The following is a 23,780-nucleotide window of genomic DNA, read 5'->3' as shown; positions in this document are numbered from 1 at the left end:
GATCGATGGCGCATGGCCTGTCTGAGCAACACTTCATATCATATGAAGATACAAAAAATTGGGTCGATTTGTGGATAGCTTCAAAAGATGAAGCATTTTTCCGACGCGGTATCCGTATGCTGCCAGAAAGATGGGAAAAAGTAGTGGCTAGCGATGGACAATACTTCGAATAAAACATTAGGTACCGTTCTTTCACAATAAATGCCCAATTTTTGATAAAAAACGGCAGAAACTTATTTATACTCCTAATACAATATCAAATTGGCATTAACAATAGATTAACACAGAGAGACAATCCTTAAATCTTTCAGTACTAATTTATTTTATTTGACATATGTTTTAAATCTTTTATTCTTTAAAAAAAAGATTTAAGATTATACATTATTACTTAAGGTTTATCAATTTCTAAAATAATTTTTTGATAATTAAGTATTATTTTGTATACACGGTATCAAATAATAGTTTTTACATGCTTTACTAACTAGAACGAATTAACTTGAATAGACAAATTCTGTTTCATATTGCAATTTCTACAATAATACATGAGGAATTAATTAACAAAGATTTGTGAATAAATGCTTATCTATGCAGCTTAGCTACAAGAGACAATCTAATATTACGTATTACTGATTGTTGCTAGAAATAACTTTTAATACGTCATCACATGTAAAAGCCGTAATTTCAGTATAAAGATTGGATTGCTTTCATCGCCACATTTAATCTCATCACTAAACCACATAGATACAAATTGATTTACAAAACTTTATTTATTATTTTTATTGATTATTGTACGACTTGTACTATTGTAAAAGTCCTTAAATATTTTTAAAAATTTTCTATTTAATCTGTTCCACCCCACAAGCAGTGTTATACTAAATATATTCTGAAAAAAAAGTTTTAAGCAAACAGTTTTAGGAAGCGACAAACACATATATAAAGTTATCTACTATTGTCAATAATATACTTACTATGACTACATTAACTGTGTCATTTGCAAAATAAATTTGTGGAAATTTTATTTTTGTTTTTCAAGACTTCTTTTCTTTTTTGTTCACGGAAGAGAAATGCATACCCCAGGCTTCAGGGGAAGACCCGGAGTTATATGGAACTTATCCCACCTACTGCTGTGTCGGTAGGACATACCCACTAAAATTCTTCGGGTGTCCATCGCTCTCCTTACTTATTTAGGGAGCTCCGGGAACGTGTGCAGCATATTTTCAAAGCCCCCTAGACCCATCGGTGGTTGTTGGTACATGCCCACCGGGAACATTCTGTCCTTGGCCTTGCAGGCAAGACATGTCCATTAGACAGGGAAGAGGGACACTGAGGGTCACACTCTCCTCGTTTCTCACAAAGAAAAGGTATTTGCATTTGCTAGCTGAGCATCATGTCTGATCGGGGAAAGGGTGGTAAAGTCAAGGGAAAAGCAAAGTCTTGTTCCAATAAAACAGGACTGCAATTCTCCGTGGGTCGTATTCACGGATTGCTGAGGAAGGAAAATTACGCCGAGCGCGTCGGCGCTGGTGCGCCAGTTTATCTGGCTGCAGTCATGGAGTATCTTACCGCTGAAGTATTGAAGTTGACCGGCCTACGCCGCTCGTGACAACAAGAAAACCAGGTCATCCCGACGAGAAGGAAAGATGAGAGGGCAGGCCAAAAACACTAATGCTCACAGCGTCCACCCCCCCCCCCCCCCAGCATTACCCGGCCATGCCGGATGCCCCGAAAGAACGCCTGTGTGGGGCCATCATTCTCGTCGGCCAACCCAGCCATCCGCAGCGTGGCGATGAAGACAGGGTCTCTGGAGAACCCCTCCCCCCCGCACACCAAACTGGCTCCGGCGGAGCTGATGCGCCCCACTGTTTATTCCCCCGAGATCCCCACCGGGGCCGGGCGATTCGACGCCCCCCCCCTCGCCCTGCCACTCGTTTCACACACAGGAAAAGAAGAGGGAGAGGGTTCCCCCATGTTCTCACCGCTCCCCACTTCCCGTATGGTGAAAAGCGGCTTTTCACCCTTCACTCTTTCTCGACGACAATTAACTCTGCAAGGTCTCCCCCGCCGACATCCGAAGAGGAGCCACTTGTCATCGTCATCGTCGTCGCCGTCTTATTTTTCGTCAGGGGGCCTTTTTTTCTTCTCTTTCCTCTAACACTCCACCTCTTTGGCCACTTTCCCTCTTTCTCTCTCGGCCTGCTTCTGCGACATAACTTGTTTGCGGAAGGAGGAGACCGCTTTCCATAAGTTCTTTCTGCAGACCATCTTTTGGATGACAGTCGGTAGAGAGAGATCCTCTCCCACCTCCTGTTTCAAGATTCCGCGCAGCTTTTCCCACGACAGTGCTTCATCGTGTGCTGCGCGGAGTTCCGGAGAGCATTACAGTGGTGACATTGTGCCATCGGCTTCTTCTTGATACAACACAGGTACTTACCAAAACAACCGTGTCCGGTAAGCACCTGTGTTAGTCTAAAAGATAGGCCGCCCTAGGGGCGACCCAACCACTTCTCCAGGCATAAAAGGACAGCTTCCAGAACCTGAGTGCCAGTTGCCGGCGGGTTATTGATGAGATTATTTCCTCACTTTTATATCGCCCGTCGACGAGTTATTCCCTTTTGTAGCGCTACAGCCTCCGGGGTTGGTTGTACTTGGTTGAGCCCCCTCGGAGGCGGGTAATTTTCACCCAGACATACACATCAGCCTGGGTGTCCGCCATGTACTCCGCCAGGGGGACACCCGCCAGGACCATGGCCGCCACGCCGAAAACGGTGCCAAAGGCACGCCCTATCCTCAAGGTCAACTACCTTTGCATAGTATGCAAGTTTTTCCTAACAAGGCGGCTGTCTAACGCCTAATCACATCAAACCGTGGCACCATACAGTATCCCGGATATAACGGCGTTTAGATAGTCGCGCCTCGCACCGGCACCCAAAGGTTGAGCATCAATCCCATAAGAGCCCTTTTGCTCAATCATGGGGCTAGTTTGTCGAAGTGCTCGACAAAGCCCCAGCGACCGTCCAACAATAACCCCAAGTATTTCAGGGTTGTCCTCACCTGGATTCATGCATCGTCTAGTAGGATGGTTACCCAAGAGGGAGGGGAAGCCCCAGCGGAGCCGTCTTAAAAAAGACAGCTTTTATTTTCTCCGGGGCCACCCTCAGGCCCAGCCCTTTAATGGAGCCAACAATATAGGCCACAGCCCAATTGCGAATGCATACATACTAAGGTCAATATTGCCAAAACCTAAAAATTGAATTTGAAGATAAGAGATGATCTAAATTACATGCACTAAGTGGCGTCGTTATGCATATTTCTACACTTATTAAGTTTTGTATATAATAAACACATAAATTGAATTATATAAATGCAGTAAAAAAGGTGAAATTTCTAACTATTATAGTATAAATAAGTTTCCGCCGTTTTTTATCAAAAATTGGCCATTTATTGTGAAAGAACGGTACCTAATGTTTTATTCGAAGTATTGTCCATTGTTAGCCACTACTTTTTCCCATCTTTCTGGCAGCATACGGATACCGCGTCGGAAGAATGCTTCATCTTTTGAAACTATCCACAAATCGATCCAATTTTTTGTATCTTCATATGTGAAGTGTTGCTCAGACAGGCCATGCGCCATCAATCGAAACAGGTAGTAATCAGAAGGAGCAATGTCTGGTGAATACGGCGGGTGGGGTAAAACTTCCCAATTGAGTGTTTCCAGGTAGGTTTTTACCGGCGCAACATGTGGACAAGCATTATCATGCAGAAGAATAACTTTGTCGTATCTGGAGTAGTAATGGGCACGTTTTTCCTTGAGTATTCGGCTCAATCTCATCAATTGTGTTCGGTAGCGAGCTCCAGTAATGGTTTCATTCGGTTTCCGCGTCTTTGTACACTTTCGGCCTTCCGCTACGTTCTTTGTCTTCGACGTCAAATTCACCGTTCTTAAATTTGTGAAACCACTCACGGCAACTTCTCTTACTTAAGGCAGCCTTACCATATGCTTCTACAAGCAATCGATGCTCGGGTGCAGATTTTTTCAAATTAAAGAAGTAAATCAAAAGCTCCCGCAAATGACGCTTATTCGACTCAAAACTCGACATTTTCGCACGAAAAAATATATATGACGCTGATACAAAATCGCTAATATTTTAAGGTTATGTTGTTGTCAACCTTACAATATAACGTTTTACAACAGACAATTTCAACCATAACATACTAGTGACGCCATTTTTTGTGAAACGGCGGAAACTTATTTATAATCCTAATATATATATGTATATATATGTATATATATATATATATATATATATATATATATTAGGAGTACAAATAAGTTTAATATATATATGTATATATGTATGTATAATATATATATATATATATATATATATATATTGTCACGTATTTTCTTGACGCCGGAGAGCAGCGGTGAAATACGCGATCAAACAAAGGAACCGGAATTCCGCGCGAAACACGCGCGCGAGCGACGAACGAATTGATTGATATATTCACACCAAATCGCGAAATTGGGCGCCAGACGCGATAATACCGGCCGCGTCTCCGGGTTCACTTTTCACCGCTAAACGCGGATTTACACGCGATTGCTCGTCATACTAAAGCGCAAAATCGTCGCTCGCACTGGCCGGCCGGCCAGCTCCTCTAACCGGTAGAGGGGCGGTGAAGCTGGCAGCCAGACCTAGCAGCCAGCCAGGGACGAATAGGGTGCCGGGGCCCCGTAAATAAAAAGTGATTAGAATTACAAAAAAACAATTGTTAGCCAATGTTACGCTCAAAGTAATAACAGATACGCCATTATTTCAAAGACAAACCATTGTATTAGTAATAAAATAAAATAAACTAATTATTTAACAGTTAGATATGATAACAGTAAATACCAAAGACAAACGCATACCCGTAGAGAGTAAAAAAAAATCACAGACACATCTCTCAATGAGCATAAAACGACGGAGTAGCGACCGAAGCGATGACGGCCCTTATTGTTTATTTAAAAAATTAATTAACAATTTCACTCAAGTAGCAGCCAAGGCGTACGCATATCCGTAGAGAGTTGAAAAAAATCACAGACACATCTCTCAATGAGCATAAAACGACGGAGTAGCGACCGAAGCGATGACGGCCCTTATTGTTTATTTAAAAAATTAATTAACAATTTCACTCAAGTAGCAGCCAAGGCGTACGCATATCCGTAGAGAGTTGAAAAAAATCACAGACACATCTCTCAATGAGCATAAAACGACGGAGTAGCGACCGAAGCGATGACGGCCCTTATTGTTTATTTAAAAAATTAATTAACAATTTCACTCGAGTAGCAGCCAAGGCGTACGCATATCCGTAGAGAGTTGAAAAAAATCACAGACACATCTCTCAATGAGCATAAAACGACGGAGTAGCGACCGAAGCGATGACGGCCCTTATTGTTTATTTAAAAAATTATTTAACAATATCACTCGAGTAGCAGCCAAGGCGTACGCATATCCGTAGAGTGTTGAAAAAAATCACAGACACATCTATCAATGAGCATAAAACGACGGAGTAGCGACCGAAGCGATGACGGCTCTTATTGTTTATTTAAAAAATTATTTAAAAATATCACTCAAGTAGCAGCCAAGGCGTACGCATATCCGTAGAGAGTTGAAAAAAATCACAGACACATCTCTCAATGAGCATAAAACGACGGAGTAGCGACCGAAGCGATGACGGCCCTTATTGTTTATTTAAAAAATTAATTAACAATTTCACTGAATAGCAGCCAAAGACGTAAGCATATCCGTAGAGAGTTGAAAAAAATCACAGACACATCTCTCAATGAGCATAAAACGACGGAGTAGCGACCGAAGCGATGACGGCCCTTATTGTTTATTTAAAAAATTAATTAACAATTTCACTCAAGTAGCAGCCAAGGCGTACGCATATCCGTAGAGAGTTGAAAAAAATCACAGACACATCTATCAATGAGCATAAAACGACGGAGTAGCGACCGAAGCGATGACGGCCCTTATTGTTTATTTAAAAAATTATTTAACAATATCACTCGAGTAGCAGCCAAGGCGTACGCATATCCGTAGAGAGTTGAAAAAAATCACAGACACATCTCTCAATGAGCATAAAACGACGGAGTAGCGACCGAAGCGATGACGGCTCTTATTGTTTATTTAAAAAATTATTTAAAAATATCACTCAAGTAGCAGCCAAGGCGTACGCATATCCGTAGAGAGTTGAAAAAAATCACAGACACATCTCTCAATGAGCATAAAACGACGGAGTAGCGACCGAAGCGATGACGGCCCTTATTGTTTATTTAAAAAATTAATTAACAATTTCACTCAAGTAGCAGCCAAGGCGTACGCATATCCGTAGAGAGTTGAAAAAAATCACAGACACATCTCTCAATGAGCATAAAACGACGGAGTAGCGACCGAAGCGATGACGGCCCTTATTGTTTATTTAAAAAATTAATTAACAATTTCACTGAATAGCAGCCAAAGACGTACGCATATCCGTAGAGAGTTGAAAAAAATCACAGACACATCTCTCAATGAGCATAAAACGACGGAGTAGCGACCGAAGCGATGACGGCCCTTATTGTTTATTTAAAAAATTAATTAACAATTTCACTCAAGTAGCAGCCAAGGCGTACGCATATCCGTAGAGTGTTGAAAAAAATCACAGACACATCTCTCAATGAGCATAAAACGACGGAGTAGCGACCGAAGCGATGACGGCCCTTATTGTTTATTTAAAAATTGTTAATTTTTTAAAAATTGTTAATTTTTTAAATAAACAATAAGAGCCGTCATCGCTTCGGTCGCTACTCCGTCGTTTTATGCTCATTGAGAGATGTGTCTGTGATTTTTTTCAACTCTCTACGGATATGCGTACGTCTTTGGCTGCTATTCAGTGAAATTGTTAATTAATTTTTTAAATAAACAATAAGGGCCGTCATCGCTTCGGTCGCTACTCCGTCGTTTTATGCTCATTGAGAGATGTGTCTGTGATTTTTTTCAACACTCTACGGATATGCGTACGCCTTGGCTGCTACTTGAGTGAAATTGTTAATTAATTTTTTAAATAAACAATAAGGGCCGTCATCGCTTCGGTCGCTACTCCGTCGTTTTATGCTCATTGAGAGATGTGTCTGTGATTTTTTCAACTCTCTACGGATATGCGTACGCCTTGGCTGCTACTTGAGTGATATTTTTAAATAATTTTTTAAATAAACAATAAGAGCCGTCATCGCTTCGGTCGCTACTCCGTCGTTTTATGCTCATTGAGAGATGTGTCTGTGATTTTTTTCAACTCTCTACGGATATGCGTACGCCTTGGCTGCTACTCGAGTGATATTGTTAAATAATTTTTTAAATAAACAATAAGGGCCGTCATCGCTTCGGTCGCTACTCCGTCGTTTTATGCTCATTGAGAGATGTGTCTGTGATTTTTTTCAACTCTCTACGGATATGCGTACGCCTTGGCTGCTACTCGAGTGAAATTGTTAATTAATTTTTTAAATAAACAATAAGGGCCGTCATCGCTTCGGTCGCTACTCCGTCGTTTTATGCTCATTGAGAGATGTGTCTGTGATTTTTTTCAACTCTCTACGGATATGCGTACGCCTTGGCTGCTACTTGAGTGAAATTGTTAATTAATTTTTTAAATAAACAATAAGGGCCGTCATCGCTTCGGTCGCTACTCCGTCGTTTTATGCTCATTGAGAGATGTGTCTGTGATTTTTTTTTACTCTCTACGGGTATGCGTTTGTCTTTGGTATTTACTGTTATCATATCTAACTGTTAAATAATTAGTTTATTTTATTTTATTACTAATACAATGGTTTGTCTTTGAAATAATGGCGTATCTGTTATTACTTTGAGCTAACATTGGCTAACAATTGTTTTTTTTGTAATTCTAATCACTTTTTATTTACGGGGCCCCGGCACCCTATTCGTCCCTGGCTGGCTGCTAGGTCTGGCTGCCAGCTTCACGCTCATCTAACCGGTAGAGGGGCGGGGTAGCGGAGACAGGGACGGAGCGGCTCTCTTACGGGAGGAGACGGGTAGGCGAGAAACCAAGTAAAATCAGGCCGATACAACAAAGGTAGAAATAACATATATTATAACGTATAATAGAGACGGAGTACAGCCAAACACGAAGAAAGTATAAGTCAAAGCAAGAAAAGAACAAAAAATATGAAGAGTTGGCGAAAACAAATAGGCAGAATGGGAGAATTCTCTTAAATCCTACAACAATTACGCTAACGGCGCGAACCACGGCGGCTGGTCTCGCGCGGAACACGACAGCCAATCACGCGCGTTCTGAACAGCGTGGCGAGAGCACACTAGCCGAACTTTCGCTAACAGGCATTAATTAATTCAAAACGAAGCACAACCAAAAATACCCGCTGACGACAATGCCGTCGTCGCGGCCAAGTTACAAAATTCGTCCTAAAACGCGCGATATGACAACGCACCGATAACGCGGGCGGCCGTGCGATCGCGGCCGGAACACGACGCGCACACGTGCGCGAGGGCTTTGCGGCTTTCCGGGAAGCCGGTTGTTCGCAGGCTTCTACGGCGGAACGGCTTAAACACACGCGGCAGCCGACAGCTGGGTGTCTCAAGGAGGTCTCGTGCTTGAGGTGGAGAACCAGCCAAACACTAAGAAACAAGGTGCGTTCAATCGCCACGCGGCGGACTCACACACTAACCTAATGGCTCCACCTCAGAGCGCGAGCCGGTTGACACCAACAGCTCGTGGCTTTACACAGCGGTTAGACGGGTCACCTCGACTCTCGACACGGTCCTCTTCCTCGTCTCCGGGACCCCAGGCGGAGATCAGCAGGCCGGACACCCGATAGCCACTTCCAGTAGCACAGGACGATATCCCTCGCTCGCTCTCTCTAACGCACCACGTACGCCGAACGTTGGGTCGCACGCAAAAGCCGAGAGGATCGCGCTCGATGCGCGATCGATGAGCGCTACCCCTCCCACAGGGTGCGCGATATACTTGCGCCAAGCGGCGCGGCCTATCACCGGCCGCCCTTATCTAGCCGTGACGTCACGGCAGCACAGTGTCGGGTCTCCGCAGGTGTCGTGCGGTCCCCATCGGCATCCAACATCCTTGCCGCTCTCGTCGTCCTCGCAGACGACAGCAACAGAATTTTCGACGATTCTTTGCCGCTACCCTCCTCGATGGACAGCTGGCATTCGACGGCCCTCGTCCTGGCCGTTCGTCCGCCCCAGCCTGCCCATCAACTGTGCCACTTGCGAGCCTCTGTTGCGTGGCGCTTATCTGTCGCCACGTCTTGTCTCGTCCTCCTCTCCGTCGGCGGTTTCCTGTGCGCCGGCCCTGGACGATTGCCTTCTCCTTTTCTTGCCGCTGTCCATCTCCCTCGCCGCTGCTGGTCTTTAGGCGACGTTTGTCGAGGTGCCCGCGGTTACATAAAATAAGCCGCGAATATGTAAATGAAAATAATACGCTACGCAGTCCCGCCGGAGATTTCGCTCTCTCGCTGAGTGCCCGACCCGGCCATACGCGCCTCCTTGCGCTATGCTTAAGTGGAGGACGAAGTAGCGAGGCAAATAAAACTGCCACGTCACAATATATATATATATATATATATATATACATATATATATATACATATATATATACATATATATATATATATATATATATATATAGTATATATATATATATATGTATATATATATATATATATATATATATATATATATATATATATACAGGGTGTCTGGGAACTAGGAAACCTACCCCTTTGAGAATATAGAGGAGATGAAAAGGGGCAAAAAAATCTTATACCATTTTGCGACATTCGCAATAACTATCGAGTTATAAAATAAGACGTCTAAGCCAATGTGTGGTGACACCGCGCCATCGCGCCTAGCTCGTAGGCAACGGCGTGCGGCGGGACAGGTGACGCGTCGTTGTTTGAATTTGCACAGCGCGACGGTCTAAATCCGCCGCATTGCGTGTACATACACTACAAAAATCAAATGTGTTATTTATCAAATGTGTAAGGAGAAACTTCGGCTAAAATAACGCATTAAATTCGTTTTTAGAGATGTTTTAGAGATATGATTTTTTTAATATTTTTCCTGTGCTTTCAGTTAAAAATATTAATTTTAGTATAAAAAATTTAATAGTACAGAAAAAATTAATTTTTTAATTTTCAACAAAAACATAAACAATTTTATCCATTTTTAAAAATCTGAAGAAATTCTCAAAAATACTTCAATACATGTAGAATATCGCGTCATAAAATAAATTTTGGGATCGCAATGAGATCGCAGTGAGATCCTCTCGAAAATAAATATTTCTATCAATACAAAATTACATTTTCAGCCAAAAACTAGATAATATCAATTTTTATTGACTAATTATTTAGTACTACGTAAATAATATATTTTTAACAATAAAATAAAAAAAAGTTGTGAATTCTGCGTTTTATATTATTTAGACTTATTTATTTTTTCTATAATTTTTAGAAAAAAATTCTCGTTCCTTATCAAAACTGAATTTTTTTTAAATTAATTGATCTTCGCTTGCAGGAATGATTGCATGATATTTTAATGTATCCGAAATAGTTTTCGCTAATGCAAATTTTGGTTCCAAAAACTTAATTTGTCGTGATTTGTTTTCAAACTAAATAAAATTGTTGTGTCTTTCATATTATTTTTAGCCTACAGATACAATGCCATAGCATTGAAAATTACACTTTCTTGCAAACTAGCTTTCCTTGCTAATTGTCTTAAATTTCTACCAATACCATCACAGTGACCTTTCTCATGTGCTGTAGTAAACAAGTGCTATTCGGTCGTGATACTAAAAACATTTCGCGCATGGTAAAGCAAATTTTAATTTAATAATTATAATTTAAAAATTATAATTTGCTTTATAATGCAATATTCTACATGTATTGAAGTATTTTGGAGAATTTTTTCAAATTTTTAAAAATAGATAATATTTTTTATTTTTTTATTTCAAACTAAAAAAATGATTTTTTTTATACTATTAAATTTCTCACTAAAATTAATATTTTTATCTGAAAGTACAGGAATAATCGTAAAAAAATCATGTCTAAAATTTTTTTAATTTTACAATAGCTACAAATGCTAAAAAAAGAAAAACATCTTTTTTAATTTTAATGATAACCTTCAATACTTTTGATGCAACACATATAATACTTATTTTTTTTATTATTGACCTTATATAATACGTCCACTAACATGTTTTCATTATCATTTAAAAAATACCAAACAGTTTATTTTTAGGTGAATTCACATGGAATGCCCCATATATATACAAATTGGTTACTTTGAGGACAAAAACATATACAAATCGATTACTTTGGGGACATGTGATTATTTTGAGCCCGGTCCCTAATATTTTATATACACTAAGGTTACTTTGAGGACTGTCTCTAAAGTAATCGTATACAAGAAAGGATTATTTCGGGGACATATTTACTTAATATTAAAACTACGTGGCTCCGACAAAAAATTCCATAAAATTCTATACAAATTTAAGAAATGCTATAAAAATCTACGGAAAAATGTTAGAATTGGTACACTCTATTAATTTTAATAATTGAACATTTCCACGAAAAAATAAATACTTTTATAAAAAATAATTCAAAAAATTAATATTTTTATGACAAAATAAATAATTACTAAAATTTCTATTTTTAGTATAATTTTGTATTTATTCATAAAAAGTTTTTTGCAAGGTATGTTACTTAGAATGTGTAGAATGTTACAGTTTGCTAAATTGACAGTTTCACCGAGAAATTCATAGAAATCGCAAGAACGACGCATTACGAAGATACAATAATTTATTACAAAATTTTAAAAAAGAGTTCCAATTCTATTATTCTTATGTGAGTTTTTGTAACATTTTTTAAATTGATATAGAATCTTGTAAAATTTTTTCCGCTAGAGAAGATCCCATAAATGAATGATCGCATAAGGTAAATGAAACTAAAAATGAAATAACATGAATGTTAGAATTTTATGTTCAACTATATAAATATAGTATACGCACGTATCTAGCAATTATATTGTTGAATGCAAAGTTAAAGGATTTCTTAACATTAAATAAGTTCAAATGTTAAACTTACGAAATACAAAATTTCATTACGAAGTTCCAGCTTCGACCAAATAACAGTCAATTAAGAATGTTTAAACTCTTTGCTTATGAATATAAGATATTTATAAGAGAAAAGGAAAAGCTAAAGTACAATGCAAGTTCAGGCCTGAGGTGTTGTAAAAGAACAAACGGATTATCACAAACTATACTCAAGTAGGAGAACAAATTACAATAACTTTAAAATAATATAACAAATCGTGATTTTTTAAAAATTACTTCTAATACCATTTTAATAATATTACGACATTTTGTTTTACTTCTAAATATGTTTTCAAATTTATTGCATGTGATAGAATATATAAACATATTTGTTGCAGTACTTTATATAACATTTGCAGAATCTTTCTAAAGCAATTGCACATAATATGTAAAAAATGTCAACTTTTCTGAAAATTTTTAACAACAATTAATGAAGCATGGAAGATTTTTAGAGACTTAAAAACTTATGATAATTTTTAAATCGGTAATTAAGCCCATTCCACATAAAATGCATAATAGTACAAGCATAACATAAGATCGCTAGACTATTGATCATCCAGCATAAAGTTGCCATATTGATTTACATAAAATTTTTATTGATCCAACAGTCAGACGATATGCTGTATTATGCATTTTATGTAAAATGGACTGCTTAATAAATGACTATGTTTACACGGCTTGATTTATGCCAAAGTTACAACATCAATCTCACAAAACATTAGGATATACTTAATATATACAGTGTATATACATCCATGTATATTGCATATATTAGGTGTTAAACTTAATTTCTGCCGTTTTTTGAAAATAAATGAATACCTTAATCAAAGTAATTTCCTTCATCTTCTACTACTTTTTCCTATCTCTCCGGCAACAGGGCAATCCCACGACGATAGAACGTGGTGAGTTTCGGGGTGAGTTTTGAAGTGAACCATTCATCCACCCATTTTTAAACTTCGTTGTAACTGGAGAAGTGTGTGTCCGTAAATGCGTGTTGCATCAATTGAAAGAGATGATAATCTGATGGTGCCAAGTCTGGAGAGTAAGCTGAGTCCGGCAGAATTTCCCATTGAAACTTGCGAAGTACCTGTTTTATGCTTTTTGCGACATGCAGTCGAGCGTTATCATGCAACAAAATGACTTTGCATCGATTGTTGACTACGGATAATCTTTTTTGTATCAATGCGTCACTCAATCGGTATAATTGCTGTTGGTAGCGATCAGCTGCAACAATTTTATTTGGACCCAAGAGTTCGTAATACAGCACATCTTTCTGGTCCCACCAAACGCACAGCAAGGTCTCATGCTCGTGAATATTCCTTTTTGGCGTTGAAGCGGATGATTGGCCGGGGTCCAACCATGATTTTTTCCGCTTGGGATTATCAAAATAAATTCATTTTTCATCGCCAGTTACGTTGCGCCACAAAAAACTTTTTTTTCTTTACCTGGCAAGCAAAGAAGTCGCAATAATCAAACGATTCAAAATAGCATTTTCTGACAACTCATGTGGTAGCCATTTCCCTTCTTTATGAATCTTTCCCTTGGCATGCAAGCGTTTTGAGACAGTCATTGGAGTAACATTTAACTGTTCTGACAACTCTACAAGTGACTGGATTTTTATTGAGCATCGTCGCTCCCGCGGCCGGGTATTCTCGGCCAATAGGAACCGTCCGTCCCGCACGTCTGTTTCCGGGAATTCTTGGGACCAGCACCGTCGTCGGGGATACTCGACACCATCCCCGGTTCATTCGTAACCGGACCCCACGGAATGACAGCACCCCGCGGGGTGAGATCATTAAAATCTTCGACGTCGACCGCCCACGCGTATTGCGGGACCTTCCGCGTCGTCCGCCGATTCCGTGATCGCGACCGGCCGTCGCGCGAGTCAATCACAGCCCGTTTAACCGTTTTCTGAGTTTGCCGCTTCACGGCAACTCCGTCTAACAAGGGGAGGATCAAGTGAGTCACCCTGGGATTTCGATCCCAATTTTTTTAGTTATTTTGGAGACGAAAAGAAATTTACGTCTCCCGGCGTTTGATCGAATAGGCCTTAGTTTTGAAATAATAAATTTGTGAAAATTGGCCATACAGCGGCGCGCCATATGAGTCTTCCCAGTAATTGTTTTCCCAACCAGTGTAATCAGCTCCGTGCGTTAGGTGCTTGCTTCACAAGCGTAAGATCCGGGTTCGCTCCCGGATGCAATATTTTTTTTATTTTTTTTTAATAAGTGTATTTATTTATCTTGATGATATTGATATAGTATGCAAATTTCTAAAATAAAAAATTTAATTTAATATCACTTTCTAAACATTAATTTAAATTTAATTTGAAGGATATTTGAATTCAAGTAATAATATTTTAAATAATAAATAGGTAGTAATAATAATATATAAGTTATTTGAAATGGATAACATATAAAGGCAACGTATCTAAATTTTCAAATTGTTTAAATTTAACACTGGTATTCTTTTTCTACGATTAATTATTTTAAAAACTAGAATTTTAAAATACCGTTAATATTATTTCCAATTAAATTTTAAATTAAACAATTTGAAAATTTAGTACTTTTATATGTTATCCATTTCAAATAACTTATATATTATTATTATTATTATTACCTATTTATTATTTCAAATATTATTACTTGAATTCAAATTAAATTTAAATTAATGTTTAGAAAGTGATATTAAATTAAATTTTCTATTTTAGAAATTTGCATACTAGATCAATATTATCAAGATAAATATACTTATTAAAAAAAAATATTGCACACATCCGGGAGCGAACCCGGATCTTACGATTGTGAAGCAAGCACCTAACGCACGGAGCCGACTGCACTGGTTAGGAAAACAGTTACCGGGAAGGCTCATATGGCGCGCCGCAGTTTAGCCAATTTTCACAAATTTATTATTTCGAAACTAAGGCCTATTCGATCAAACGCCGGGAGACGTAAACTTTTTTTTCGTCTCCAGAGTAACTAAAAAAAGTGGGATCAAAATCCCAGGGTGACTCACCTGATCCTCCCCTTGTAAGTGCTTTCGCGTACGTATTCATTTCTGTTACACAAGTTTGTTTATTTTACTTGCGATTGTTATGCGGATCGTTTATATTTTGCATTAATCGTGTAATCAAGTCCGATTTTTGCTTGCAATTGTTATAAGAATCCGTTTATATTTTGAGTTAATCATTTATCCGAGTCCGTTCATTTTGCTTACAATTTCTGTGCGAGTTTGTTTATATTTTGATGTAATTGTTTATTTACATAGCATAATCAAACGTTCCAGTTGTTTATTTCTCTTTGTATTTGAGTTATATTAAAAATATATTTACACTTTTATATTTTTTTAACCGAATCACGAAGTTATCATTTCTCAAACCCTGGCATCCGGCGAGCACATCCAAGCAACCTATCCCGATATCCCGCATCAAAAAGTACCAGTGCTACAAAATGATTTTTAAAAATGCGGAATAGCATCTGGAATAACTTTTCTGTTATTTGTTTAAATAAGAATGCAAAGAAATATAATACAATAATTAAATTACATAAAGAAATTAAATTAATAAAAAAAATTTCTTAAGTTACAAATATGTTGTTGGACCGATAGTGTACTCATATACGAATATTGCGAAAAATATCACTGTGCCCCAGTGATCGAGGTGATAAGACACCTGGACCGGAGAGTGCCAGGTTCGAACCTTGGGTGAGGTGTTATTTTTCGCAATAAATTTCTTACAGTTTTTTCATGGGGAAATGGGTATATAGATGCAAATCAGCATCAATTATTATATTAAATTAATTAATTAAATAAAAATAGTGATATTACTAATTCTTATTCGATATGTTGTGTTATGACCGGAAAAAAATTTGGCGCACACTCTGGTTGAATTCGAAGAAGTATATAAAATCACACGAATAAATATAGGCACTAAGATCTAGCTGCGATCGAAAGAAGGCTTTCTTATTATCAAAAATTTTTTATTAAAAAAACATTAAAAGAACATTTAAAAATTTGTTTGCTTATTGGGATGTAAATCAAGGTTTTTTCATTCGTGGACTTATTTTGGCAATCAGTAATATTTATAACAAATATATTATATGTATCTCAGGACTCTCAAAATTCAAAACAATTAATAAGGCTAATGAGAATCAGCGCGGATTTAGGTGCGCAATCAAAATTAATAATATTTATATAATTATTTATTTATCTTGAAATAACAAAATCACTTAAACAAACGTTTCGACTCGCTTTGGAGTCATCTTTAGCGTGTCAATAAAACAAATAAAAAATAATTAATGGAAATACATTAATGGATATACATATGTACTATAATGTACCATATGTACTATAATCTACATTCAAATAATGTATACGAGTATAAAATGTATGTACATTTCATATTATGGGGTGTACATACGAGGTGTGTTCAAAAAATACCGGGAATTTTCGTTTTTTGAAAAAAATATTTATTTATTCGTCTACATTAATGTTGTCGCCTTCAAAATAGTCACCATTAGATATTATGCACTTATGCCAGCGCTTCTTCCAATCCCCGAAACACTTCTCAAACTCGATCTTTGGGATAGCTTTTAGCTCTTTTAGCGATGCGCTTTTAATGTCATCTATGCTTGTAAAACGACGGCCCTTTAAGGTTCTCTTTATTTTTGGAAATAGGAAAAAGTCACACGGAGCCATGTCTGGCGAATATGGAGGCTGGGGCATCATTACAGTATTGTTTTTGGCCAAAAATTCACGAACAAGCAATGAAGTGTGAGCAGGTGCATTATCGTGGTGCAAAAGCCATGAATTGTTTTTCCATTGATATGCCAATTGATATGCCAACATCATCAGCGACTTCTCTAATTGTGATTCGGCGATTGTTCATAACCATTTCTTTCACTTTTTCGACGTTTTCATCGGTTCTTGATGTGCTGGGGCGTCCTTGGCGTTCGTCATCTTCAACGTCTTCACGGCTATCTTGGAAACGATTATACCACTCGTAAACTCTTGTTTTACTCATAGCAGACTCACCATAGGCCTTTGTTAACATTTCACACACTTTGTTACACTTTATGTTATTTTTTACGCAAAATTTGATACAAATTCTTTGATCCATTTTTTTTCAGAAACGAAAATCGCCGAGCTCATAAAAACACGTGTAACCTTAGCGGCTGCCACAGACAAAGTAAACAATGAATACAGCTCAACATTTCAGCATACTTCAGGGGCATGTATACCAACATAAACAAAAAAAAAAATTTGACTGTTGGACTCTCCAAACCCGCGAAATTTAAAAATTTCCGTTACTTTTTGAACACACCTCGTATATACAAACTACATTAATAAATATACATATTATATACCATAATGTATATTCAACTTATGTATATAAAATGTATGTACCTTTTATATTATGCAGTATACATACATGCAAAATACATTAATGAATATACATATTATATACCATAATGTATATTTAAATTATGTATATGAAATGTGTATACATTCTATATACAGGACATTATTTTCACATTATGGAGAAAAAATATATATACATAGAATGTACGATGTTATGTAGGATATATGTTATAAAATTGCCAATCATGAGTATTTCTCTGAATAATGGAATGATTGTAATTGATCAGTTTCGACTGCATTCCGAAATTCATTGCGACTACTGAAATATAGTGTCTATAGTGTATGTAACGTAAACTAAAGGTTTTAAGTACTGTATTTTATACTAATACTGACACTGTCTATTGGAGATGGTACCGAATTTCTATATTTAATAATGCTCGATTGGGGTCCAGTTTCACAACCTTCAGTTAACTTAATCGACTTTATGTATCAGAATTGATCAATCGATTTTGTCGTTAAGTAGATATTGACTAGAAGTAACGAATCATGGTTAACACTTAACCGATCGGTTAAATTAATCGGAGGTTGTGAAACTGGCCCTCAATGTATGAGTTTGACTAATGTTTATTTCCATCAATGCAAATTGACTTTTGATCTTGGGTTAACAAATTTTTTATCTTTTACTACTTCTTCAAATTAGAAAGATATAGCGTAAATTAAACTGAGATCAAAGTTAATCTACATTGATGGTAATGGACATAAGAACTAATTTACAAGAGCTTTTTACAACTACTAACAAGAAGTGGACAAAAATTGTAAAATGCCAAATGAGATGAGTCATAACTTATTCGAAAGAGTGGAACAAGTAAATTATAAATGTAAAAGGCTTAACGTGAAGGCTTTACTTTTTAAGAAAATTGCAATTAAAGTTTAACATTGGAACGTTTGTATGTTAAGTATTAGAATCTTGAACCAATATCCAAGAGAGCGTTGTGGCTGAGAATGATAAGTGCTAGCGTTACACTTTTTTCTCGGCGGCGGACCAAGTTTGAATCTCCGCAGTATCAAATTTTTTTTTAAGTCTTTTGCTATTATATTTTATAATTGCATTATTTTTATTACTTTTTAAATTAATTAATAATAATGTACTTAGATATAATAATAAAAATAAGCCATTTTTTATTAACAAAAAATTAATAAAAATATTTAATTATTTAATAACTTATTTATTATAATAAAATTATTTATAAAGGTAAATAATTAGGTCTTAACAAGCAGATTTATTCTAAAAAATAATACACTTTGAGAATTTCCACAATATCGTAAATTATAAAACGTTATAAATTAAAGTGTATTATTTTTCAAAATAAATCTGCTCGTTAAGGCCTAACTATTTACCTTTATAAATAATCTTATTACAAAAAATAATTTATTAGATATTTTTGTTAATATTTTATTAATAAAATTTCCTAATTTTATTATTGTAAGTATATATGTAAGTACATTATTATTAATTATTTTAAAAATAATAAAGATAATGCAATTGTATTATAAAATATAATAGCAAAAGGTTTAAAAAGAAATAAAAAAATTGATGCTGCGAAGATTCGAACCCGATCCGTCACGGAGGGAAAAATGTAACGCTAGCACTTAGCTTTCTTAGTCACGACGCTCCCTTAGATAGTGGTTTAAGATTCTAGTACTTAACGTCCCAATATTAAACTTTAATTGCAATTTTTTTAAAAAGTAAAGCCATTCACGCTAACCCTTTTACATTTTTAATATACTTGTTTCCCTCTTTCAAATGAGTTATAATTCATCTCATTTGGTATTTTACAGTTTTTGCCAACTCTTTATATAACATTCTTTTTCGTAATTAGTCAAAGTAACGCAGTTCAGGAAATATCAGCGTTCGATCATAATAGAACACAAAATATTATCAAATAAACTTAATATAAAAGGTAGCTTTTATTATTTGTTAATTTTATTAACAATTTTATGTGTATTTGCTATCATACACTGAATCAATACAATTAGAATAACAGGTTGCTTTCTCTAGAAGGCTTGCATAGTCATTCACAAATGAAGATACTTCAGTGGCATAATCACTATCTATTTTCAATAAAATTTGGAGTGCATTAAATTTTGTGATATAAATTAAATAGGCTATTGTATCGATAGATCGGAAATTTGATACAACAAAAACTAAAGTAATTAATCAGGCTTAAGTAGTAACTAGTTAAAAAGCTGAAAGTTAAACAAAAAATTAAAAAGTTAATAACTTTCAACTTAATTTAGTTAATTTTAAATGTGTTAATTTTTTACTACAAATAGTTATTTTCAAACATTAATTTATTAACTTTTTTTTACGTTAATTCTTTTTATCCTTATAAATGACAGTATAATACATCGGTACTATCCTCTGCACATGTAGAACAAACGTTTAGTGCGAATAGTTTATTATTAGTACGAATATTAGTTGATGACTTACGAGGAAAGTTAACTGATCTTTTTGAAATAATGATCTTATTAAAACTTAATAATTACTTTAATAATGATGAACTTTTTCAATAGGATTATATTTTATTTTTATATCATATACAAGGTTATATTGTACATTATATTACGTAACGTCATATATTTAATAATTTAATCATAAAATGTAAAGGTTGTAAAAGAATACATATCTACATAAAAAACAATATTTCTTTTTAGTAAAAGTTCACATTATGGGAGCAGCCTCTGACGACCTTGACCTTGACATATGTTATCAATGGGAAGGTACTGAGTGACATACAAAAGGTTTTAAGTAATGCTCACTTTTTATTTTAAAAAATATTATTACAGAAAAGAAAACAGTTTTTCTTATTAGGAGTATAAATAAGTTTCCGCCGTTTCACAAAAAATGACGCCACTGTATGTTATGGTTGAAATTGTCTGTTGTAGAACGTTATATCGTAAGGTTGGACATCTGGCTTAACATAACTTTAAAATATTAGCGATTTTGTATCAGCATCATATATCTTTATTCGTCCAAAAATGTCGAGTTTTGAGCCGAATAAGCGTCATTTGCGGGAGCTTTTGATTTACTTCTATAATTTGAAGAAATCTGCAGCCGAGGCGCATCGATTGCTTGTAGAAGCATATGGTGAGGCTGCTTTAAGTGAGAGAAGTTGCCGTGAGTGGTTTCACAAGTTTAAGAACGGTGAATTTGACGTCGAAAACAAAGAACGTAGCGGAAAGTCGAAAGTGTACGAAGACGCGGAATTGGAAACATTAGATGACGATTCGTGCCAAACGCAAGAAGCACTTGCACTTACATTAGGAGTGATTCAACCAGCAATTTCACATCGCTTAAAATCATTGGGAATGATTCAAAAACAAGGAAATTGGGTTCCATATGAACTGAAGCCGAGAAACGTTGAACGCCGATTTTTCACATGTGAAATGCTGCTTGCCAGGCATAAACGAAAGGGTTTTTTGCATCGTATAGTCATTGGTGATGAAAAATGGATCCACTACGATAACCCAAAAAAGAAGAAATTATGGGGACCACCTGGCCATGCTTCAACATCGACAGCAAAGCCGAACATTCATGGAAAAAAGCTCATGTTGTGTATTTGGTGGGATCAGCTTAGTGTCGTGTATTATGAGTTGCTCAAACCGAATGAAACCATTACTGGAGCTCTCTACCAAACACAATTGATGAGATTGAGCCGAGTACTCAAGGAAAAACGTGCCCACTACTACTCCAGACACGTCAAAGTTATTCTTCTGCATGATAATGCTCGTCCACATGTTGCGGCGCCGGTCAACCCGGAAACACTCAATTGGGAAGTTATACCCCACCCGCCGTATTCACCAGACATTGCTCCTTTTGATTACTACCTGTTTCGATCGATGGCGCATGGCCTGTCTGAGCAACACTTCACATCATATGAAGATACAAAAAATTGGGTCGATTTGTGGATAACTTCAAAAGACGAAGCATTCTTCCGACGCGGTATCCGTATGCTGCCAGAAAGATGGGAAAAAGTAGTGGCTAGCGATGGACAATACTTCGAATAAAATATTAGATACCGTTCTTTCACAATAAATGCCCAATTTTTGATAAAAGACGGCGGAAACTTATTTATACTCCTAATACTTATTTCAGAAAATATTCATTTTACGAAAAAATGTGTCAAACAGAAAATGAAGCTAGTAATAAGCTCTATAAAAAAAGCCATATACATATTTTACCTAATTTCAATACTTTAGTCATTATTGTAGAAGAACTGTTTTGCGTCGAAAACCCATACAGAGAACGCGTGAGAGGGGGAGTTCCCCCGCACTCCCTCACCGTATTTTTTGTAACGCAACCTAACCCTATTTTAGTTCTAATTTGTACAAGGATATCTAATTGATGTTGCAATACTAGATTTGAAATTATGGCCCACCCTCTCCCGCACTCACCCCGTCATAAGTGAACCGACTGAGACGGGCTGGATTAGGTTAAGTTAGAAAAAATACGGGGAAAAGGTGCGGGAAAGGGGCGGAGCCCCTCCCTCCCTCAAGCATTCACTTTTTACGCAAAACTGCTAAAAATAAAAAAAATTTTTTTAAAAACACTTTTTCTACTATAACGACTAAAGTATTGAAATTAGGTAAAATATGTATATGACCTTTTTTATAGAGCTTATTACTAGATTCATTTTTTGTTTGACACATTTTTTCGTAAAATGAATATTTACTAAAATAATTAAGAAAAACTATTTTTCCTTTATATAACAATATTTTTTTATTAAGAACTGAACATTACACAAAACCTTTTGTATGTCACTCAGTATCTTCCCATTGATAACATTTGTCAAGCTCAAGGTCATCAGAGGCTGCTCCCCTAATATAAACTTTCTTTTTTATTTCACATAAACTTAAATTATAAATAAAACAAAAAGTTTATTGGATAATTTATATTGTAATTGTTTTGTTATTTAGAATAATGTAATTTTAAAAAATTACGATATTCTACACACACACAAACACACACACACACACACACACACACACACACACACACACACACGGATGCACGCGCGCGCGCGCGCGCGCGCACACACACGCGCATATACACACGCACACGCACACGCAAACAGACACACGCACACGCACACGCAAATAGACACACGCACACGCACACACGCGTACGCATACACACACACACACACGCACACACTTGCACGCGCACACACACACACACGCACGCACACGCATACGCACGCGCACGCACACACACACACACACACACATAAAGGTACTTTATTCCTTGCGGAGGACACTGCGGACATCCGCTCCGCTTACATAGTTTCAACATTTTATTCCTCGCATCGTTTACAACGCACGAGAGAGAGAGAAAAAGATCACTCATCCATTCATACCTCCACACTCATTTTCTGGGCCTCCGTTTCCGCCGCATTTTCCTCTCTTCCTTCCACACTCTCATTCATACCCAGCCACCCTCCTCTCTCTTTCATCTTCTCCAGTTTGTTCCGTCGAGATCCTTCGCTAAGCTCGCCGAGCGAGCGTGACGGATCATGTCTCGATTGGTCGCCGTCGGCCAATCGAGACGCGACGTCGAAACAATAACGATTGGCCCACGCGAGGATCGCGGATCCATATAAATATGGGTTAAGAAGCGTCAGAGATCAGATAGCTTCCCTTTGTAGCAATAGTCAGTACTGACATAGGAGCCGAGTCTCCAGTGCATCGAAATATCGTTAGCAATACAAGAAGCCGAGTCTTCTTTACAAACGTTGAAACAAGGAGAGACCGTAGTCTCTTCATGTATATACGAACATCTATTCATCAATAAATTCTCCACATTCTACGCAAGTGAGTTCTATTTGTGTCAATTCGCCGAACCCTGGTCAACCAACGATCCCTACGCAACATTTGGTGCCTCCTGTGAGGTCGTTCGCGACGAGAGAGCGAGCGACGAAAGAGCGATCGACGAGAGAGCGAGCGACGCCCGATCGGACAGGATTCGACACGTCGGAACACGTGCCAGCCGATTTGAGGGATCTACGCACGGCGCAGCTGGGAACGAAAATCAGGCGAGTGAATTTCATGTTGATAATTTGCCGATCCCTCTTTTATTCCAATATCCGACATGGCCGATCGAATTAAATTCATAACTCAAAAACGAACATCGTTAAAATCGCAAATTACGGGTTTGACGAATTTACTAGAACGAGAACGATATGACAAAACCGCGTTAAAATTGC

At 37.1% G+C, this 23,780-nt stretch overlaps 1 protein-coding gene and 1 pseudogene across 13 annotated transcripts in view; both read left to right on the top strand.

Moving 5' to 3' along the window:
* LOC105199486 (bone morphogenetic protein 1) overlaps nucleotides 1-23,780 on the top strand; it is an 899,375-nt gene that overhangs the window by 347,051 nt on the left and 528,544 nt on the right. The gene's annotated exons all lie outside the window — the stretch shown is intronic.
* Nucleotides 143-3,390, top strand: LOC120357963 (annotated as a pseudogene).

The sequence above is a fragment of the Solenopsis invicta genome, chromosome 5 (assembly GCF_016802725.1).
Source record: "Solenopsis invicta isolate M01_SB chromosome 5, UNIL_Sinv_3.0, whole genome shotgun sequence".
NCBI classification, from domain to species: domain Eukaryota; kingdom Metazoa; phylum Arthropoda; class Insecta; order Hymenoptera; family Formicidae; genus Solenopsis; species Solenopsis invicta.
This window is presented reverse-complemented; position numbering and strand designations above follow the sequence as displayed.